The sequence below is a fragment of the Carassius auratus genome, chromosome 7, assembly GCF_003368295.1.
Source record: "Carassius auratus strain Wakin chromosome 7, ASM336829v1, whole genome shotgun sequence".
NCBI lineage: Eukaryota > Metazoa > Chordata > Actinopteri > Cypriniformes > Cyprinidae > Carassius > Carassius auratus.
Window position 1 is genome coordinate 2,992,704 of NC_039249.1, and position 14,314 is coordinate 3,007,017.

General features: G+C 37.3%; 1 protein-coding gene across 2 annotated transcripts in view; it reads right to left on the reverse strand.

Annotated features, from left to right (window-relative positions):
• The window catches only part of LOC113105529 (protein AF-9-like), a 45,629-nt gene that overhangs the window by 28,006 nt on the left and 3,309 nt on the right, over window positions 1-14,314 (reverse strand). The gene's annotated exons all lie outside the window — the stretch shown is intronic.

Consider the following 14,314-nt stretch of genomic DNA (forward strand, 5'->3'; position numbering starts at 1 on the left):
GAGACTCATACAGTATGCTTACCATTAGTACATTTATTTATTTTAAAATACAGTAATGTTGTGAAATATTATTACAATTTAAAAGAACCCTTTTTTATTCGATTCTATTTTAAAATGTAATTTATTTCAGTGACAGCAAAGCTCAATTTATACTTATTGTAATATCCTGATTTGGATTATTTTCTATTAAAAGAAAGAAAAATAATCGTACTCACTTTAGAATTTTAGTGTATATCATTTATTATTACAAATTAACATTAGTGTATTAAGCTATTATAAACAAACATGAATGACCAATAATTAAAAATTCTATTGATAAATCACAGATAATATCGATCACAGTTAGTTGATGATGTCTGAAGCAATAATCAATGTTTACAAATAGAACTACTGTGTACTGAAAAGTGTTACTTATTTTTTCTCCATTAAATTAAAAGCTTTTTTTCTCGTAGACTACTTGTGTAGAGTTTTGCATCTTAAGACCCTGCACAGAAAAACATAGAAGTATTTTCTTTAGTAAACAATCTAGAAGTTAAACGCTAAAACCACATAAGAGCCAGCACTGTTCGTGAAGCAGGTGGGCTTTAAATGTCTTCAAGTTGTCTCTAGTAGCATCTAAATATACTCCAAGACTCCACATAGCATCGCATCGATTGTGGTTCACAGAATGACAAAACAAGCAAGAGAACGAAAAACCAGTGACATTAGGAAAACCCTGTGCATGCTGAACTCAAGCTACATTATAAGAATTAAGTGAAACTCACCAGACTGTATAGAAAGCTTAGGGAGCAAGCCCCTTTTTCCGAAGTCATCTTTGCAAACTAAGTGGAAACATAATACTACATCTTGGTTCAAAAGAATAGGTAATAAAAGTAAATATGCACAGACTCTGAGGCACCGTAACCCTGTAATGCAAAATGTGAATGCATCAGGATTGAAACTTGCCCTCACAGAAATTCACAAACCCTTAACGAATGCAATTTCCTGCTCTATCTATAATGTGTGTTTGGGGTATAATTTTACTTACAGACATAATGAGTCAATAAAATGCATTGTGGTGCGAGTAGTATTCCACCATCACAATAAAACCTTACCAGCCAGACAGAGAAAATAACAATAAAACATTTCTACCCTTGACTAAAGGACCAGACATTCCCATATGACTTTTACTATTCAACCACATCCAAACCTTGGAATCAAGGTCTAAATCCCAGTAATTGATCATTAGGGGTTGTGAAATAGCAACACCTACCCTCTTTTTAACCCTTCCTGGTAGCCCTGCAGGCATTAACTAAGAAGCATTAACAAGAACCAAACTAATGTGCTCACTTCTGTTAATAGGCACCATGCTAAGCTGATCAGTTGCAGGGTAGAATTTCACTACGTTTCTCATTAAAACGCTATTTAAAAAGGCTCTGACTTGACTGATTTAAATGGTTTTATTTCCTGTATGGTGCTTTTTTTTCACCTCACCGCAGAAAGCTCTGCAGCTTGTCAAGGCTTTGTTTCCCAAAGGTAGACTTTATTTTAGCCCGCCAGCTGAGCGGTCATCAACTCATCATCAGCAGGAAAGGGCTGTTATGCTCTTATTTTTATATGGTGCACAAAATCACTTAGTAATCTGAACAAATGCATTTAGGAATCCTGTTTGAATTAAGGATAAAAGATCCTTAAATGTATAAAGTAGCTAATAAGTAAAATTATTTCATACACCGTGAAATCTGTGGGGCCTCTGCACCTAATGAGACCAGGCTCCACCCACAAACAGTGATGTCATATGTGAAAATTGCAAGAGAAGGAGAAGTAGTGGTGCCATTATGGCAGAATAATCCCTCTCTTCTTCTCAGCTTACTCATCTTCACCGAGTAGTTTCTTTATCTTTTGGTTTTCTGTTATTTAAAATACAATCTTTTTCCATTGTTGGTCAATCTATAACTTCCTGAGAATTGATGCACCTTACCTATAACTTAACATTCATTGAGAGAAGTATATACAGTTTCATTTCACCAATGAAAAATAATATGGGGGTGAATCATCATTTTCCTGCATTGTTGATTCAATGTGGGCAAGTATGATGTTGTAAAGGCCTATATATTTTGCATAGACAACAGACAGGCATTCATGTAGTTTGCAATAATGTTTCCCTTATTTACATCCATTGTTATCTAATGAAAGGGAAGGTGAGTGAAAAGAGGTAAAAGAAAGGGATATAGTAGGAGTGGAGACAAATTAAAATGTCACATCACTTTAAAAAGTGTTATGATTAAATATAACAGACAAACAAAAAGATTCCTGAGAAACAAACAAACCCAAAAATGTATGCAAAATTTAAAACAAAAACCCCAAATAAAAACAAAACCCTATAATAATAATAAAGCCTCTATTAATTCCTTATAAATTTTCCTTCAAACACTATTTTTGTACCATTTCCTGTTTTCTAGGGGTCAAACGATTAATCGCATCTAAAATAAAAGTTTTTGTTTACATAATACATGTATGTGTACTGTGTATATTATGTATCTATAAATACACACACATATAGTATATTTTGAAAATATTTACGTCTATACATTTATATTCTTATATTACATATAAATATATTTAATATATTAACAACACGTTTCTTAAATATATACATGCATGTGTTTGCATCCATATATATATATATATATATATATAGTGCAGCGATCGTTTACGAACCGAGTAGCGAAACTGCAAACGCGTCCTGTGTGGAAGCACATTGAGTCCGTGCTGCACCACATACATAACGCACACGGACTGCATACACACTGCAGACGGAGTATGTGTGAAACAGGCATGAGCAGGGCCGTAGCTGGGGTCAGCGGGGACACGGTGAAGGTTGTACCAGTGGGCCCTGTTTGAAATTGTTTAATTTGTATGTTCTTTATTGTTATTCATTTGTGCTATTTACACAATGTTTAAGTTTTTAGGTGTCAAGGTGCAGAAACCAAATAATTAAATGTAAAATAGCACTGGATAGTCTTCAATGTAAAAATTAAATATACAATCAAACCTACATTTATTCAGGCAACTTCAACATTTCTCACATTATTACAGTTTTGCTATATATAAAAAAATTATATCTGGTGTCTGAATAATTTTTGGTTTTACTGTTAAAACTAAGTTATTCAGTCAAGAGCAGTGAATGATTTTCATTTTCATTTTCTTGGATTAACATTACAGCAGCCAGTCGCTAAATTAGGTGCGGTCACTTTAAGAAACGCATCCAATATAATACACATCCCATTTTTTTCCTCAACGGTTTACTTTCACTTAAGAAATAATGGACAGTTTTTGAGCATAATTTCCAAGGTGGATATTTTGACATATTTTGTATGTATTTGTTTGCACAAGAGCAAAAATAAGCAAATTCGGTGTTCAAGTGTTTTGAGACTACTTTCTCTGCGTGAGCCCTGAACAACAGAACAGCGCGAGTACTGAATTGGGCTCTTTCACATCTTTTTGTTTGTTCAAACTGCGATTTGTATTTGTTCGTTCAGGTACAGGAGGGACTTCGAGGAGAACATAGCAGAAGAGAGCTCGGTTCAGTGTCGCTGTACGTGATACGCGTCTCTCTCGCTCTCTCTCTCGTGCGCACCGAACACAGTGCGAGAGTGACCAGCTACTGTTCAGCTTTTCCGCGTCTTGTGTTTGGATGCTTTAATGTTTAAATCGACAAGCAGTAAGGCTTAAAAACACGTGAAAAAGATAAGCTTTCGTGACGAAAGCTCCCGACCCAACTTTGAGAATAGATTAACAGCGATATTTTTTTTAATCGCCCGATAAGGGTCTCAAGTTAACGCAGCACATTAATGCCGATAACGGCCCACAACTTATTTGGATGCGATTAATCACCATTACTCATTTGACAACACTACTTTTTTCACTAGTTTTGTCTTACTTACTGGTTTGTATGCTTGGCCAGTATTCTGCACAATTTGGTAATATTGTAATCTGTTATAGTCATGCCAATAAAACTATTCTATATTTTGTTCTGACTCTGAGAGAGATAGATGGGAAAGACACAGACACCATTCGGACTGTTCTGGGGTTCATCTAAATGAAAGATCAATTCCCTTCAGCAGTTCAGGTCTTTTCAGGTGGAATGAATTACACTTCACTGAAATAAATGGGGATATTGTTACTTTGTACCTCAAGTTCCACTTTTGTGCAGCAGATCCTTTGAGAACGAGTAGGTTTGATACTCTTATAGACTGTCTTAAGAAGCTCTGTTTTCTTTGTGGATCAAAAGGTTCTCGCCTAAGGCATGACAGCAAAGGAGGGTGGGCACGGAGAGATGATGAAATCATTCAGCCCACTTAACCTGCATTGATTTCAGTGTACATGCATCACTTCCTGTTAGACAAGTCATTGGACGTCTTCTAATGAATGAAGAACATTAGACTGGAGGATTAATACTGTGGTTCCCAACTGCTTTTGAATAAATCAATAAACGGGGGCCTTTGACATCAACAAATAATATAGAAAGCATTTAAAGTTAAGCCTGTTTAACTAACTGTACAGTTACATGGTCTGCTACATTTTATTATTTGTATTTAGTGTAGGTTTTCCTCCTGCTGTCTTCAGAACAGACCTGAGACCCATTTTTGGATTGGGCCCACCAGCTGACAACCACTGGTTTATAATAAGCAAATAAATAAATGACTTCAGGGTAAAAATAAAAATGTACAACTTTTTTTCTTGGGTGAAAACAGAATATATATGGATTTAAAAAAATGAATAAAAGGAATTTTATTTAATAGTTAGATACCTGGCAGCACCATGAATGTTTTTTTTTTTTATTAAATATTTTAACTAAGTGTATTGTGCTTTAAGCTTTAAGGCATTAAAATGTAACACTCTCAGCTCCATTTATCAAATTTTACTATATTAAAGTCCAAAGATTATTTTTTATATATTATAATATTAAGATAATTGAGCTCATGAAGAGGAAAAACGTACAGTTACAATGCATTTTTATTTTTTATAGCAAACTGTGGAATTTATGACAATTCAGGCAGCGTACGGTTTTCCCTGCATGTTTTTGGGTCACCTTACACTTTTTGCTTTCTGCCAAGTGGACAATGACCACAGCAGGATTCCCCTTCAGTGAGAGCACAGAATTGTGGGTCAGATTTCAGGCTCACATCCCTGCCAGCAACACTGTTACAAATTAAAGTCTCCTTGTGCTAGAAAAACCAACAAAAACAGTTCAGTGTTTCCTGACTGTGCCTAAAATCCTGCACAACAATCGATTTTTAAAGGCATGCCGTGGAGATGATGGCAGAATGGAAAAGTGAAAATCAATCTTTTCATTTAACCATGTTTGCATGCGAATCGGCCACGGCGAATAAATCAAAACTCGTTCTGAATAAAGAAATCTTCACTACCAACACAAAGGATTTTGATTGAGACCGGCTTCATTTGTGATTTCACTCTTGCTTGACATTTGACACACTGTTAACACTATTTGCGATAGCAATAGCATTCTTATTAGCATTTTAGGTTCTGCCAGATGACTCGCATCTTCTTGACACCTGATTGGACAAACATGACTTATGCATTACATGCGCTTTCGTAATCCGGGAACATAAATGCAAGAGGAAACTCCAGCTTCCAGGAGTGCAGCAAAGAAAAGACAGAGCCAAATGCTTTATGGCATGCACACATACAAGGCAAAGGAGTGAAAGAATTGCCAACAGACAGCCCTTATAAACCATGCTTCAATAAACCACTTCCTCCTCCCCGTCTCCCCTCTCACCCCCTTTGACTCACCAAACCCAGGGAAAATCAGCATTTATGGCCCAGTTCCTGTTTTGGACTGCTGCTCACAAGCCTCCCCCCTGCCCTCTACTTCATTCTGTCTCTCCCTCCCTCTTCCGCTCCTTTCATGCCAGCATAGTCTGGACTTTCATGGCTACAGAGCCCTTTGTGCATCACCTATACAAGGTGGTATCATTTCTACAGCATCGTAAAACAATTAGAGGGCCGTTCCTGCAGTCTTGCTAAACTAGTTCCAAACTACCGTCTGCCTTGTGTTTCTTGAATAAGTGTTTTAAAACTACTGAAAGCACTGCTGTCCAAGCAATCATTAAATATTAACCATTGGTTGAATTTATTACTACATCACATGGTAATGAACGGATGGCTGCTGGAAAAGAATAAGGTCTTATTTGGAACTGTGGTCATCGTTTATATATATAAAAAAAAAAATTGGATTGGAGGAGATCCAGATTGAAGATGATATTTATAGAAATCTGTTCAAGGTAGGATTTTCTATAGTTTACCTAACTTCTGAACTATCTGAAATCTGAAATATTACATTTCTTCTGAACTATTACATTTAATCTGTGTAACTTCTGAACTATTAATTATGTGGATTTCGAAATTGGCATCATGTTTTTTATGTGTTTGTATGTTACTGTATGTTTTTTTATTATTATTTTTGTGCGGTGATGTTAAATGTATTTGAATAAAAAAATAATAATAATAAAGCACTGCTGTTGTCAAAGGTCATATTTCAGGGAATAATTGGGACGGCTGTTTATTATATGGCACACAATGTTTATGGATCTGTGAATGATTCTCACAAGTACACATATGATTATAGAACACTAAAATAAGTAAGTATGGACACACAAATATTAAGGGTAGGACTAATAATCTCGAAATAGCTGATATTACACTTTAAAATAAATTAAAAATAAAATATTAAGTACAAAAATCTATAGTTTTAAGCACTTTAAGTGAAAATAGGAATTAAAAATGTATGAAAAATGGATATTCATTTAAAGATTTGCTGAAAATTACATTAGACAGTGTTATTTAATTATTAGCATTAGCAAAGATTAACCTTTAGTGAGCATTTGGTGATGCCAACTATAACCTAAATGAAAAAAATGTAGCATTCCAGAATTTTGTTAAAAAAGTGTTACAATAATTGTTATTTTATTTGTTTTCATGCAAATAATTGATTTATATATTTAGATTACAATGATATTTATTTTAATATCAAATAATCCTATTATACAACATTAAGTCACATTTATGCATTTAGTGTTGTACACAATACATCTTTTATATATCTTTACTGTAATAATCAGAAAAAAAGGATTATCAATATTGCAAAATTAGAAATGTGGTTTGGTTTAAACCAAAAGTTGAACCAAGTTATTTGGTTCAAAAAAAAATTTCAGCTAAAAAAGCAGTTTTAGACAAATAATGTGCTGCAAAACCATTTCTCAGATATTTTTGAATCTCCCCTTTCATTTCAACAACAACAACAAAAAAGTACTGAATTGAGATCTGGTGACTGTGGAGGCCATCTGAGTATACTGGAGGTGATGAGATGATCTGACAGGGATGGACATGGTCAACAACAACATTTAGATAAGATGTGGTGTTTAAACAATGCCCAATTGGTACAAATGGGTCCAAAGTGTGCCAAGAAAAAAAAAACTCACACCATTAAACCAGCACACTCGTTGCACATTTTTCCAGTTTTCTATTGTCAAGGTTTGGTGAGCATGTCCAAATTATAGCCTCGATCTCCTGTTCTCGTGGTCTTCTGCTGCTGCTTCAAGGTTTGACGTGTTGTGCTTTCAGAGATGCTCTTCTGCATAGCTCAGAAGTGTTTATTTGAGTTACTATTGCCTTTCTATCAGCTTGCCCCAGTCTGGCCGTTCTCCTCTGACCTCTTGTATCAACAAGGCACTGAAATATACCGCTCACTGCATATTTTCTCTTTTTTTGGACAATTCTCTGGTAGAGATCCCAGTAGAGCAGCAGTTTGTGTAATACTCAGGCCAGCCCATCTGGCACCATCATGCCACGTTTAAACAGCTCGGTTTAAACTCCAGCAGATTGTTTTAACCACGTCTACATACCTAAATGCATTGAGTGGCTGCTGTGTGATTGGCTGATATTAGATACATTTGAACATTTAACGAACAGATAAACAGGTGTACATAAGAACGTAGCCGGTCACTGGGCATTCATATTGAGCTCTATTGTGCATGCATGATATTCAAAATAGTGATTTTTTACAAGCCACAAACATGTGAGATGTTAAACGGGTCAAAGTATGCACTGGCAGCAGCCATGCCTTCACTGTTTAATGATATGTGCATGGTTAAAAGATCACTGCGAGTTCCTTTGCAGGGAAGAGTTTTGACAGTCAGGCATGATTGGAAATAGAAATGTGTGACACTTACACTCCCAATTGGCAGAATTTATTCCACATGTAGGGGGAGACATATCATGCAATACAGCCAGAGAGACCCAATTATTTTAGCTCCGTGTATGTGTGTGCGCGTGTCGCCGAACAAGAAAATGACAAGACTGGAAGATGCTCACAGCTCACCATGCCAGAAATGAAATCACAGTTAATGACTGCTCATAAAATGTACAATCATTTCAAAAGATTACATTATAAGAATGCAACCATGCATGGAGATATACTCGGAAAGACCAACTGCTCATATTGTGTTTGGAAATCTGTTAAATGTGATGCATAGAGGCAGCAGTGCTTCCGAAACTGATGTTTTTATCCAACAAATTGAAGCAGACAGCCAAGCAATTCACTGAGAAACAAAGTAGACAACTTCAAACATTCAGCAATGGAAAAAAAAAATAAAAAAAAATGTTTTGGGACAGAACTCACCAATCAGAAATACTTATCCATGTGTATACAAGTTACCTTATTAATTTAGATGTCACAAATTTAACATCATCACCAAAACATACAGTACATTTTGCAAATGCATTAAGCATTTCACAAGTCAAACATAGGCCTAGATTTTAGAGACAGTAGCAATCTGTCTCTCAAAGACAAAAAGGCACTTCCCCGATATCGCCCCCACGTCTACAATTTCATAAATCATACTTTCTGTCATTATAAAATTCCTACGCTCCTCAATTCCACTCTGCAGGGAGTCAGTTCATCTCCTTCCCAAGGATGGATCGCTTCCCGTCGAGAGGAAAGGGGTCTGGCAAGCGCACAGAAGAATGGGGCGGAAAGGAAGGCAGCCCCCACTGACATCTAAGCTGTACCTTGCCTGAGGAGGGCTTAAATTCTGTGGTTTTCTGTGCATATGCAAGATAGGAGACTAACACAACCAGAAACTCCTGCTCGGGCCGAGTCAATGAGCGGGCCACAAACTTAAAAGGCTTTGAGAAGTCTCAGGAAAAGATGCCCACAGGCAAACATGCTGACCTGATCATTACGGGACCACAAGAAGGGAGAGCTGAGTGGCACTGATGAATGACACATCAGAATCGAAAACATTAAAGAGATGGAACAGCACTAAATAGTGTCCATGACTTTTGGAACACATCTTAAGAATGATTTCATTTCCTTCCTGGTCATTTAAAGTAACAGCTTGCTCAAAAAAGAAACTTGTCATCATTTACTCACCTTCATGGTGGGTTATTCCAAACCAATCTTCGGACCAAGAATGTACTGCTTATTTTTTTCATGCAATTACAATAAACAGACACTAAAGCATTTAAGCTTCAAAATGGACACAAAGCGCTATAAACGTGGTCCATATGACTCATTATTATTCACTGAAAATGTTAACATCTGCTCTCTTATCTTGGCACGCTCATGAGAGAACTAACAATGTCCAATCTGGTGGACGAATCAGTTTTGAATCTTTAATGTGGCTGACAAAAACAGTCCCACTGAATCGCTTACAAACCAGAGTAATCGGATTGGGTTGCTGCTGTTAAAAACTTTCTGGAGATGAAGATTTTCAGTGAATAATGAATTACATCTCAAATGCCGTTTCTCACATGAAGGATACTTTTATGATGCTTTAGGAGTCCTCTTTGAAGCCTGAAGTCTCTAAATGTAGCCTAAATCTCGGCGTGGAAATCTAGCCTAAAAACTGTGTGGAAATAAACAACCAGTACAGTCTTTCGTGTTTATTTCGTGTTTCATCGGACGCCAGCGATACGGTTAGAAAAGACATGAGGGAGTGTAAGTTATGGAACTTTAATTGTGGGTGACCTATCCATTGGGAGGTTTGACATGGGCAAAGTCTCCTTTCAATAACATTTCAAATCAGGAATGAAATCTGATAATAATTCTAATCAATATTTCAGGAAGGTCCAGATAAAGAGCATGCATGATCTAGAGTAAACAAACAGGCCGACTAGAATTTCCATACATTCTGCAACAGTTGGGTTCCGGAAATGAAAATTCCATTATTTATTTTTTTACGATAACCTAAAAACCTTGAGCATTGAGTCTGCATTATATCAATATTTAAAAAATAACTATGTTTAATAGTTAAATTACCTATGATTTTGGAAAGAAATCACAAAACAAGCAAACAGATGAACTCTTAAAATCGATAGTTTTTTATTTATTTATCCATTGTTTTTTGAATTTCAATTAGGTCAGTTGCGATGCTTCATGGGATTGTAGCTACACACTCAGCTACACAGTCTTGTACCTTTGTCAAACACTGTTTTACTTCAGATCTAAGTTTGTAATGTTGGGATTCACATCATAACTGTCTGGATTGATTAGGGACTCTTTAACAAAATACTTTTGAAAAATCTCTATAGGAAAAATGAAAGGGATGTCAAACCTGTTGAAAAAGTGGCCAGACAGTATTAAACTCTATTGAGCGTTGCATTTCTCCCATTCATGAGTGCCTCTGTTATGCCGTCTCTTATCAGTAGGTAACACCCTAGCAACCACTTAACACAACCTAGCAACACCGTAAAAACCACTCAGATCACCTTATCAATAGAAAAGGACAAATACTGGGCAGGTTTTCCAGCCAACTCTTCTATCACAGCAGTTAGCTCTTCACTTTTTTTAGGCTCTTCTATGCTCCCATCTGGGTAAGGAAGCCACGTCTGTGTTTACATCACAAAGACTGAAGGACGATTTACTCCACACAACACCATAGAGGAAAGATAAAGCTGTATTGGGCTGCTGCAGTAAAACACAAGAAGGATGGTGTTATTTTAAGCTCTTCCAGCAATTGGGCTCAAGTGTACTGTCAAGTCTAGCGAATAAAGAGACACACTGACATGGTCCACTGATGTAATGATACAATCTTATTTTATCATTCCCTCTTTCATACCCTCAGCAATAAAAAGGCTAAATAAATGCAGTAAATACAAAAACACACCACACACATTCTGCAGACCCCATCACCTAGTGTGGGCAGCAATTTCCCTTGGTCTATATATGAATAGGAAGACAGTGGATGTTTGTGTGCCTGTCTAAAAGACTAGAAACATCAATGTTTTCCACTGCAAAATAGTAGGTGGCGACTTGTCACGAACCAAAAGCCAGACGTTTATGACATTTTTCAGCGTATAACTGGAATAGATGAGTGCAGGTGAAATGAACGTCCATGTTCCACTCCATTTCTTTGGGTTTGTTGCCCCCCTACTCCTTCGCCAACACAAAATATCAGGTTTCCAAGGCTACACAGCATGCCTGCTAATCATGGCTGTTCGGTGCCTTTATCCCAGCCAAAAAAACACTTTCCACCTTTGTTTAAATGTCCAGGTAGCCATGATTTCTGAAACTGGGAAACACCACATGCCATGTCCAAGAAGGAGCCAATCACAAATCTTTTAAAAAGCAACATTTTACACAACAAAGAAATGACGATTCTGTGATAACCGCGACATTCCAAACCAAACCAAAGTCAATCATGTAGAGTGCTGTACTGTCCAGTTTACAGAATAAGAAGTCATACGGGTTTGTAAAGACATAAGGGTGTATAAATAACAACATTATTTATTTCTTGGTGTACTAACTCTTTTATGCAAGGCTTTCAGTCCAGCGACATCCAGGTGGGACGACTCTTTTTATCTTCTCCAAATGACATTCGGAGTAACTATGAGAAAGGTACAAGGAAGCACATAACCCCCGTGAGAGACAGGGAGGCAACATGTAATCTACAACAGCTGTGAAAGGGGTAACATCGAATACTCCTAAGGCTTCAAACACAAAACAAGGAGAGAGAGAATAGGGGCTTACAGTCACAGAACACACCCCCGAGAGTAAAGAGTTTTGGAGAACTCAATGAGTGTGTGAGCAGCTGTTCCTTTCGGGGCAGTATGTTGGGACTAAACTGTCAAACACAAGCCTGTCTGTCCACTAGGCTTCCCTCTTACTTCCCCTCGGCTCGTCTCGACACGGCTAACACTGATCAAAGCCCTGAGGAGGGAGAGGCAGGGGAGAAGGGGGTGGTGTAGCCTCCCGGGACCCCAAATAATAAGCCTGACTGTTTACCTTACAAGCGCACCATAAATTCTAGGTCTAAGAAAGCAGGTTTCTGTATCCATCCCCTCCACAGAGAGAGAGAGAGAGAGAGAGAGAGAGAGAGAGAGAGAGAGAGGAGAAGAGAAGAGAGAGTCCTGTTGTGAATTATCTGCTGAGTACGGAGAAGGCCACATGAGGTGTTTACTGAAGTCTATTTTTCACGGCGTTGAAGAAAATGTAAATATTCAAAGTGTTTATTCATCACTGTTTGACTTAATCTGGGTCTAATTAGGACTAAAATGTAACGCTAAAGACATTTAAGGTCCATATTTCAAAGGAAATCCTATTTCAAGTGTCATTATCATAAAGTATTAAAATCTACATAAACTTGAGCTATTTAAACCCTCTTCTTTGAGTTCATCCTGAAGCAAACACTTTGTAGGATCCATTATAAACATGAATAAAGCTGGAGACCTCAGAAGTACTTGAGCTAATAATTCGTCAGCGCGCAAAAACATTTTAGGGTGCATATCGTATACTTCCAAGTGGGCGTTTGGTAGAATCTCCTAAAAGCTGGTGTCATAAGGCAGGATTTATTAGAGGTTAAGTATCCCCCTGTTGCTTTTGCATTTTTTTCAGCAGCCCCTGTAAGACATTTGTCAAAGAAAAAGGGAGAGGGGCTGGAAGTTCAAGCAAACCCACATTTAGTGTGCATCTTGTCATCAAAGACCTTCAGCAGCAAGTTTAGAGTAGTTTCCAAATGAGGTCCGGCTCTTGATTTATAGTCGGTTTTAAGGTTTTGAGAAAATAAATATAGCAGGGGAGATTTTCACCACAGTGTCATCACACGCATACAGCCGGAGAGCCAAATTCGGAGCACACAACCCCTTCAGATCTTCAGTAAACACAACAACTCTGTGGCATAAATCAAACCTGCGGCGGCGCACATAGTACGAGTGCTGTAACGCAAAGGAATGGGGAAAATATTAGCATACATTTGAAGCCATGCATCTTGAGCTGTCCACAGAAGGAAAACAAACTTAAGTCCTGCTATGCAATCTTCCAATCTCTGCGGTTTGACTTCCCACCACAGTAATAAAACACAGTCTTAGAAAGCATCACATAAATAAAAAGTTGAATCAAAGCAATTTAGCTGCAGCTCTGTCATGCAAGAATGCGTGCAATTTATATTTCTGTGATGTGCACGATTAAAAAAAAAAACAAACAGGTTACTGTTGTCCTGACGTAAACATGAACCCACCAAAATACTTAAGGAAAACAGTTGGCCAGAACAAAGAAGATTTAACAACTGTTCTCAATAAAGTGCAAATGCTTGCCTGCGATCTAAATACCGTGTAATGATGATTGACTTTCTCCAGCATTTCCCATGCACTTATCACGTCACAGCAAACTCAGCTTAAACACTTCGGCGAGGGGAGGAGACCAGCAAATATTTTAATTAATTCCTTCCAAGGCTTTCATCAACCGCTACTCCTAAATTCCTCCTTTCAGACCACCAGATGCTTTCATTTCCTCTCTCTCACTGTCCTGTTGTTGGCGTTGTCGAATAATAGTATATATGAACTATAATAACTAGGGAAACGTTGTAACACAGGGTGAATTGTAACACTGTGAGAATAAGTTACAAGGGTTGAAATCATTGTTATACAAGACCACCTCCCTCCTGTGGGGAGTGACTGTGTAAAATGTAAAGGGATTTACAAGACAGAAAAGTATTTGGAGGGAACTGGTATCTTCTGAATCAGTAGGTTCTCATGTTTGACATATAGCAGCCACAGATTTCATCTACATGTTAGAAAATCCGGAAATATCATGTGTGACCAGATGGGGAGGGTTCTCAAAGACTCACAAAGACAGCACAATATGGGACAATGTATAAAGCTACGTTTTATTTTTTAACTAAAGCATTAGTTGTTATATATACTATTTTTAATTCATATTAAATGAGGAAGGGGTGATGGGCTATAGGCCTTGAAATTTTAATATTATGTCACAACTAGAGACGCAATAAATAAAAAACAAACAAAAACACAC